The sequence below is a fragment of the Cupressus sempervirens genome, chromosome 10, assembly GCF_028749045.1.
Source record: "Cupressus sempervirens isolate cs-2001-9-10 chromosome 10, ASM2874904v1, whole genome shotgun sequence".
NCBI classification, from domain to species: Eukaryota; Viridiplantae; Streptophyta; class Pinopsida; order Cupressales; family Cupressaceae; genus Cupressus; species Cupressus sempervirens.
The window spans coordinates 750,525,193-750,534,781 of NC_143127.1; the positions used below are offsets into that span (position 1 = coordinate 750,525,193).

Consider the following 9,589-nt stretch of genomic DNA (forward strand, 5'->3'; position numbering starts at 1 on the left):
TACTAGGTTGGAGCTAAATGTCTCCTTTCAGTTTCTTCTAATAGGTCATTTATCCTCTTGTTCTGGTTATTTCATACACATCTTATTAGACAATCATATAGTGGGATCTCCATGCTAAGATAGAATTCCTTAAGGCTTGGACCTAATTTAGTAAGCTCCATTTGATGTTCCACCATCTTTTAGGCATTTAACTAGGTGAGATCCATTGTGGTATGACCACTGATGGTGTATCTTTCAAGAAGGATTGAAGTACACACCCTTGATACTAAATCATTTAATTATTAAGAATATTAGTTTTCCACAATTCATTTGATTTATTTTTAATGCTTTTGGTTTAAAATTGTGTCTTAAGTTTTTGAATAGACATTTTGGATCACACTCTGTGATCTTACTGTGTTATCCTGCTGATGGATCACGGAGTGTGATCTGAAACATTGATTCAAAAATTTGACACAATTGCAAACTAGAAGCATTAAAAATAAATCATTCAATTTTGTTTTTTTAATCAAATGTATCTTGTTCTACTTTTGTGTGGTTCAAATATACCTTATTTTACTAATGATATCTATGTGCTTTCAGAGAATGCCCATTAGACTTGCAAGAATCTATATCTAGTTTGTGTTTTTCTGCTCCTCAATGTTCAGATTTTCTAGAATTACAAGTCCAACAAATGTTTGCTACCAAGTATGGTAGGGAATTTGTCATGGCCACATCTGAACACAAATTGACTATCAGCTTAACTCCTACTTGACCAATAACTCAACATGTTTGTTGAACATATCTTGGCACAATTGGACATGATATGACTATTCAGGTTCTCAATACGCTTCTTTAAATGCTGGTCTAAGTTTCCTTAACTTTGCTGAGTCAAATTGGCACCAAAGAAATTTAGAATAAAAAGAAAAATTTAATTAATTTAGATGTAATTTGATGAACGTTATGTTTCTTGGTAAGTCATTTGCATAATCAATCCCTTAACAAACTAAATATCTTAAGAAGCCTAACCTAGAAGGTGCAGGGAATTACACAATGGAGCTAGGAAAGGATTTAAGAAAATTTCAAGTAGATGCACTTTGCAGGTGTAAAGTAAAGTTCTTTAATTCTTTTCTAATATCCTCATTGTCTGTCAAAAAGTGGGAAACTTGCAACAAGTTATGAGTATTCATCGAAGACTGTTGTTGGAGAGTTTTATCAGCCTTCATAGCTGGAAATGTTTTGAAAAAAATCATTCAAAATTATGGAATTATAGGCAATGCACTCAAATTTTTTTAATTGCATCAAAGAAATGTCATTAAAGGAGATTAGAAGATGGGGCCATGGGAAAAATTTGCACTTGCTAAAAATTCTTTGATTGGCTGGTGTGAAAGTTGAACTTCACAATCTTTATAGCATCTTCCTTTTGCATGCCATTTTAAGTGTCTTTGGATTGATGGATAGTTGTACTTAACAAAATGAGGAAACTTAGCTAAGGCTTTTAACTGTTTGATGAAATTCTTATGCTAAAGAATATTTCAATTCACTGTAGTTGTGTGTTTTGTTGATTAATGGATTAATGCAAGTTAATTTTCTAATGTTATGACAGGATGATCAAGGGAATCTCTTAGTTACTGAGTTTTGTCTGTGCAAGTATAGAGACTACCAGACAATATCTATACAAGAAGTACCTGAGAACTTTGCTCCTGGTCAGATACCTAGATTAGTAGATATTTTTGTAGAGGATGATCTATTGACACTAGCAAGCCTGGAGATCATATAAAAATGGTGGGAATTACAAGGCAATTCTTGGCAAAAGTAAAGGCAGTTTCAATGGTGTCTTTAGGTACCTTGCCTTTTGAATAATCAATCACAAGCGGCACAATTCATTCATGGTCCCCATTTGCAATGGGGAAATATATCAAAAGGTCACAACACTACTATTATACACACACCCATTTAGAGTGGTCTTTTTTTTGTTTCTACCATTTTTTGGGTTCTTCCCTTACCTTTCTATTTATTGTTGTACTGGCTTAGCAATTAATCTCCTCAGGTTCACCCCATGCTTCAATTAAGCCCACTCTTTTTTTGTTCTCTTTACCCCATGGCTATAGCTATTTTTCTTCATTCCCTTGCTATTGTACCTACTATACATTTTGCTACTTTTAATCTATTTCTAGTTATTTTTTCTAGACATTGGTATAATTTCTTTCTTTAGTTGGCATCAACAATATTTGAGTTTTCTCATTTAACATGATGCAAATCAATGGTTCTGACTTCTTTTTTATTAAAGCAATTTCCTGAACCAACTATCATCTATATTGCTCTCATACATCTCAAGCAAGAGGATTTTATCACATGCTTAGTGTGAGGATGTCGATGCAGTAAGAATAAGATAAAACACTCCATTTGGTAGTTAATGTTGAACATGTTGCTGGGGTATAAGTAATAAGGTATGAACATTGGGAGAGATATGCTGGATAATGTAGATTACATCAAGTGTTAATTCTTTACATCTATATGCAATTTTCCTTTTTTCTTTAATGACATGTATGGTTGTAGCTTTAACTATATAAGTCTGGAGCTTAATTGTTTTAAACAGTACATAAGAGACAACACGTATAACACTTGCTTGGGAAATAAACTTGTCTTTGGAATGAGTTTTACTGTTGCTTATTTCACATCGATGCACACCCAAATCATTTGTAATTTTGTAGTAACGAGAAATTTTATGTATTTTGGTGATGGTTAAGCCTGTCAATTGATTAATTATTTTTCCTTTTTAATTTGCAACTAACATTCTTGCAAAGCATCAACCTCCAGTGATAGATGTATAAGGTTTGGAAAATTTAAGTTTAGCTATGAATATTTGCATGTTTCTATGATTTTTAATCTTTGTGTTGCAGTACATGAAATTGACTTATATTATCATGTAGTGGCTTTTAGATTATCTTATTTTGAGTCATTTTTATTTTAGATTAATTGGCATTTATTTTAATCATGTTTTATGAATGGGCCTATTCCCACTGTAGAATGAAAATGGCATTTGCGTGCAAAGTGTGCTAGAGGAAGGAGCATTCACAAGCACAAAGTAGTGAACCAAATTAAAAAGTTCAATGATTGCAGATGTCCAGCCAATGACCGACAGTCATGTATAATATTTTCTTTCAATATGCTTCTATGATCATTATATTCTTGCAATTTTTGCTCAACTGCATTTTTTTCAACCTCCTATAACATTTTTGGTGGAGAGGAATTGATGTACATTGCGACTATTATGATTGTAAATGCATCATTTTAGATTTTTTTTAACATTTTTATAGGAAAAAAGATGAGTAAATTTTTTTAATGTCCTTGAAGAAAATGACTTATCATTGTTTCTCATTAAATCATAATTGGCATGTTTACTTCTTGTAAATTTTACACTTAAGTTATAAGAAGAGTTTCCTTGATGAAAACTTTTGTAGAGAGTTCTAAGTGCAAGTTTTACCTCTGAATTTGTTCTATCTTTATATTTGATTGCTTTTGCAGACAAACAAAGTGATGTTTAACCTCACACCAGAGATAATTTAGTAGGTAATAAAGTTTCTGCTCTCTTCTCAATGTTTTGCAGTTAAAAATGTATCAATACGGCTGCCTTTGTTTCTATTGTAAATGTTAATTTCCAGTGTTTTGTCATGAAACTAATTTTCATGATTCTAGAAATGTGAAATATCCAAAACTAGGATATTACTTGAAATCTGATTTGAGTTCTCAATTAGTGCCATATCTTGCTTCATTTCATTGAAAAATAACATTCAAAGGAAATATAGATCTCCAATGAAATAAGTGATTACAAACACAAATATATTGCTAATGATTTTGATATAAATCATGCATTGTTGTTACATCAAATATACTATTTTTAGTATTTTACAATGGTAGAACATGCATAAATTTTCCTTGGGTTGCTTTTGTGTAAATTGTTTTATATTCTTATGTTTCTTTGTTTGCCAAACCCACATGGAATAAAAAGTCATGTTCATAGTTGTGTGCTAATGATGATAATTTACAAGTATCGGAACATATTGCAACTACATATGCTAAACTGCATAATGCAAGTGCAGAAGCTAAGGTTTACAATAAGTATGCCTAGTCATTTTGAAGTGTTTAGTTTTATTCCTAATGTTAGTCAGTACTTTTAGAAAAATCTATTCTTTTTTGTACACTCTTGATTTAATATTTTTAATGTTTAGGCTACAGTCTAGAGGAGGCACCTTACTAGTTACTACATGTACACTAGAGACTATAATTCTTCTTTCAATTGATCATGCAAAGATGAAGTTGAGAAATCAGGTGAGAAACCCTTTAATTATAAATCCTAGGTTTTACACTACAATAACCAAAAATGTCTTTTAGCCTTCTGAGGCCTTTGAAAAGATCACTTGGATCCATGTTCATCTTCTTTATAACTTTAATCATGTGGCTATCTCTCTATATTTTTAGGATGTATGCATATAGCTTTAAGTAGTTACTCTTCTTTAGAGCTACCTATTTTTGTCATTATTTGAACCAAAGTATCTCTTCAAATAAAGTTACTTTATTTTACACTTGAAAGTTACTTTATCAATATTTATGTTCAAGCTTCATGATCCATCTGAAATAGGTAAAAAGGGAATTTAAAATGGGTGTGCATGAATTTCAGAGGAAATTAAATGAAACTAGAGAAAATCTTTCAATGTTTCATAGATCTTGTCATATTTAAAAATCTCGTATACAATTATACTCCCAAGGATTCTGGATTCAACTATGCTTATCTTTTTGAATTTGATGTAAGAGCATCCAGAGGTATAAGGGCAATCCTGTGTCACCCAAAAAAATGTACTTAGACTTAGTTTCTATCTCATGTGTTTTCATTTTTGGATATCCATTTGGGTCAAATAAAGGTTCCAACTCTCACAGTTCCACTATCAATGTTCTAGGATAGAGTATTTGAACACCTTGGGATACGTATAAATGTCAAAAAAAATAGGAGTATGTAATTGAGCCATAATTTTGGTGAATTAGAGGTTGTAAATTGGTTGGATGATTGTAATTTTAATTTAGAGCATTCCAAAAAAAGAATCAGGTCAAAAGGCCCCACGGTTTGAAAGTTATTGCAATTTTTTGATTTTTGGAGACCTCCTAAGAATGCTTCAAAGTTAGGTTAGAAGCATTAAATGACCTCAAACAAGGCCAAAAAATGTGGGAGGAGAAAAGATCATCCATAGGGCTATAGAGTGCTTTGAGAGCTTTTCGAAAATGTAAACAGTTTGTCAATCAGAGCTACAGTTCAAAAGTTATGCCTCTCGAAAGTTCGGTTACCATTTCTAGATTCTTCTAGTTTTGCACTGACTTCTAACGTGGCTTCTGGAGCCTTCTATTTGGTCGGTGGATGCCAACTAGCACTTTCTAGAATGTATTCCTAATCCTTAACCATTTGGGGTCTATTTAAGGACATTTCTAGCATTGTAAAAGGCAGTTCAGAGTGGAGTTTGAGAGAAGGTACTGGGAGAAGAATTTATCTCTAGATTTATGCTATTGTAAGCCCATAGGGCATGTTTTGGAGTTTTTTTCTTTGCACTAAGTGTACTATCATATTTTCACAATTAATAAAATTTTCCCTTTCCTGTTGTGTCCATTCTATGCTTGGTTTGTGTCCCCATCAGAATTAATGCTTTATATCATTCTTTATGATCAGTCATAAAGCTAATGAATTAGAAACCTTGAGGCACATTAACATCGAAAGTGAGAACTTAATTTTTATCATCATACAATTGTTTCACTATGAGCTTTACCTTCGAGCTCATAGAAAGGGGAGTTGAATGAAACTGAGGGTAGCCACTAGTTTTGTCCCACTTCTCACTCTTTTAATCTTCCTCATACTCATTTTTAGCCAAACATAACCAGACATCATATTTTTCTTTATCTCTTATAACACTGGTTTCTATTCAAGATTTTCATCTAAGAAAGGAAGAAGGGGAAAATGAGTTCAAATGATTTGATGAGGGAAGAGGATTCAAAGAAGAAGCTCTCATCTTTATCATTTAATGTTGTGGCACTTGGATTCTTCTCCTCATGCAAACATCAATCTCAGTTTGAAGTTGAAGAAGCCCTCGACCTTCATTGCCAAAGAAGAGAACAGTTAGAGGAGTCATTGAGACATGTTATGTATCTTAGTTGTTGGGGTCTTAATTAATTATTTTCTTTCTTTGCAATATGAGAAATCAAAAAGCTTTCCAATAGATGTATATGTGGAATGTATTAAATTTTCATGGCTCCAACTATAGAGCCAATTGAATTGTAAAATAGATCCTAATTTGGGTCATCTTTTAACTTTCTTATCATTGTGTAAAACATCAATCTATTACTGAGCCTGCTATAGCCTATTTATTAATGCTCATAATTTTAATAAAATGGAGTTTTATAATGAAAATTCAAGTGTTCTAAAAATCACTTAATTACTTTTGTGACACCTGGTTGAGTAATGCCTTTTCTCTTATTTAAATTCATTCTTCTATACTATTTCTCCATCATTGGCAAGTGAAACTCCCCGGTTTCCTTCTTCTTTGTCCTTTTGTGACAAAATGCCTTCTGCGCATGTATTTTTAGGCATCATCATCATGGGTGGGTTTTGTGATCAAATCATTTTCTCCTACATTTTAAAATTCTGAGTTTCCACAAGCAATAGATTGATCACCATTATTTAGTTATTAGACAGAATTGTCTTCTTTTATTGTGGAAACCAAATTCCTTGGTTTTAAGATTATTATTTGCTGCAATGACATTTGTATCTAAAATAAGCAATAATATCAATTGACTTTACGAATAGATTAATTTTTTAAAGAAAGAGTTAATTTTAGATTGTTTGGGAATTTACTTCTAATTTTTAGTTTTGGATAAATGGATTTTAGGTACATGATATCCTCAAATATTGGTGAAGTTGTCTCAATATTCTTAACTATAGCATTAGGTATGCTAAAGGGCTTGATACCTATCTAGCTTTTGTGGGTAAACTTGGTGATTGATGGGCCACCTGCAATGGCTTTGGGTTTTAATCCACCAGATGTGGACATAATGAAGAAACTCCCTCGAAGAAGTGATGATTCTTTGATTAATTCATGGGTGTTGTTCTACTACTTGGTATTTTCTTCTCTCAATACTCTGTTAATCAAATTAATTTTTCTGTTAAACAAAAGGTGGCATAATATAATAGTAAAAACTAATTCTGATTGCACATCTTTATTTTGCAGGTTATTGGTCTTTATGTTGGTGTAGCTACAGTTGGTATTTTTTCTATATGGTATACCCATGGAACATTTTTGGGCATAGATTTATTGGAGGATGGTCATACTCTTGTGAGCTTTTCCTAACTCAGAAACTGGGACCAGTGCTCTTCTTGGGAAGGTTTTGTTGTGTCTTCCTTCAAGGCAGGAACACAAGTTTTTTCCTTTGATGAAAATCCATGTGATTACTTCTCAACTAGAAAAGTTAAAGCTATGGCACTTTCCTTGACTGTGCTGGTTGCAATTGTGATGTTCAATTCATTAAATGCATTGTTGGAAGATGGAAGCCTTTTGGTCATGCTGATGTACTATATTTTTTTAATAGGTGAGACATTTGATTCTGCAGTCACATATTCAGCCCAAGCATGTAATGAGGAAGACACACAAGCTCCCAGTGATAGAGGTACAACATCTTCCTCAACATCTTAATATGGCAGCTTGCTTTAGCTCTAACTAGTCTGTTACATAGCTTCCAACTGGTCGGAGATAGATTTGCAAAACTTTGAGGTAAATTTTCTAATCGGTTTAGATTGGAATAATATAAAATCCTTGACATTTATTTATATGGAACCTATTGGTAGAACATAAACTATTCTCCAGGTTACATTTTTTCCACATAAAATAGTTAAAATAAAACTTGATGGTGCAAAGAATAATGGGAAAAATAGTAAAGAGTTTTTCTTGCTAAACAGATGATTTTAGCTGGAAGATGGCCAATTTTAACATTAATCTTATGCAATTTTAATGTGATCCGTATCCTTCTATAAGATGATTTTTGTTCTGATCACTGGCTTTGAGTGAATGTGTTGCACCATATAACAAACTTTTGCTTGATGTTGCATATAAACTTCATCAATAAGTAAATGTGTTAAGCATTTTTCAAGACCTTGGCACCTGAGCTGCAGTATCCAGTCTAAGTGTTTCAAGTGCTTGTACCATAATTTTTTATCCATTCAATTACATGTCATGTGTTTCTGCAAGGATCCAAACTAGTTTAAGCCTTCATCAGGAGAACATTTTCATTTCAAAGGATCAAATGCCTACAAGGTTCACATTTCAGGTATTAGTTATGATTTCTTTCTACTCTCTTTTACATTGATTAATGATATAAATCATTTTTAGGATTAATATGGTTTACATTTTTGTTTTCTAATTGATATGGTTTACATTTTTGTTTTAGGAAGACTCTTGTATCAACATTTTAGATGATATTTCATAATCTATCTTCTACATTAACTAAGATCACATGTCAATTGAGCCTCTACAGTTTCTTTTCATCTAGAGACAAATCTAACACTTTGTGAACATTGGTAGAAGAAAATAGCAAGGACACTCTTGGCATCATTTGCAAGGAGGCATGGGGACAATTCAAAGCAATATGCTTCTCCAAGTAAAAATAAAGAGGCTGATAAAAGAGATGAAGCTTCCTTCCAAGAGGCCAAAACACCTTCCACTCCATGTGAATCACACAACTTCTCAACATCAAGTTCTTCCACATATCAGTCAAATGAAACTGATCTCTCTAACCTTGTTGATATGGACTACGGTAAAGTGTACGATATGTAAGTGTATGATGGTATAGAGCAAATCTAGAGCACCACTATAACTTATAATATAGAGGGATGGTGATAGTAGTTAGTTGGAGATCAGTTCCGACATTCCATCCATCCCTTTTTGGGTACACGATGATAATTTTATTTGGTTGTTGTTGTTGAGAAACATAATAGTTCTATTCACATTATATATCAAGTAAATAAATGACTTGACATTACTTAAACTTTTCATGCTATCCATTTCTTTATATAATAAAAGGCTTGAAATGTGGCAAAATGTTCACCATTAAATGGGGACAATCCCTATGGAAATTAACTGAACTTAGTTGAATTGTGCAATAATAAGTCATGTTATTTGTACCCCATATGTTCAAAACATGAAAATGAGTCTTTTTATCATATGTTTTATCTTTTGGTGGGCCTTGTCAGCCATGGACTGCCTTCATACAATGTACATGATTTGTTTGAATCATATAACTAATTATATATTCTTCATATTAGTTATTGTCGGTGTTTTTCAAGCATTCTATAAAATAGTTCACATGCCTTGCATATGATATGACATTGTGCATGCATCCTGCACTCTCTCTCATCCGGCTGATGATGGATTATGTAGAGTGATATGAAACCATGATGCTAAAAAAAAAACACAATCAAATCCAAAATGAACTTGCACTACAAATGGATTGTGGAAATTTGATATTGGTAATTTTGCATGCATGTCTACCAAGACAATCACAACTTAAACATATATTTGTC

At 32.5% G+C, this 9,589-nt stretch overlaps 1 pseudogene; it reads left to right on the forward strand.

Moving 5' to 3' along the window:
* Positions 1 to 6,894: 6,894 nt before the first annotated feature.
* On the forward strand, positions 6,895 to 7,706 carry LOC149536059 (calcium-transporting ATPase 1, endoplasmic reticulum-type pseudogene; annotated as a pseudogene).
* Positions 7,707 to 9,589: the final 1,883 nt, after the last annotated feature.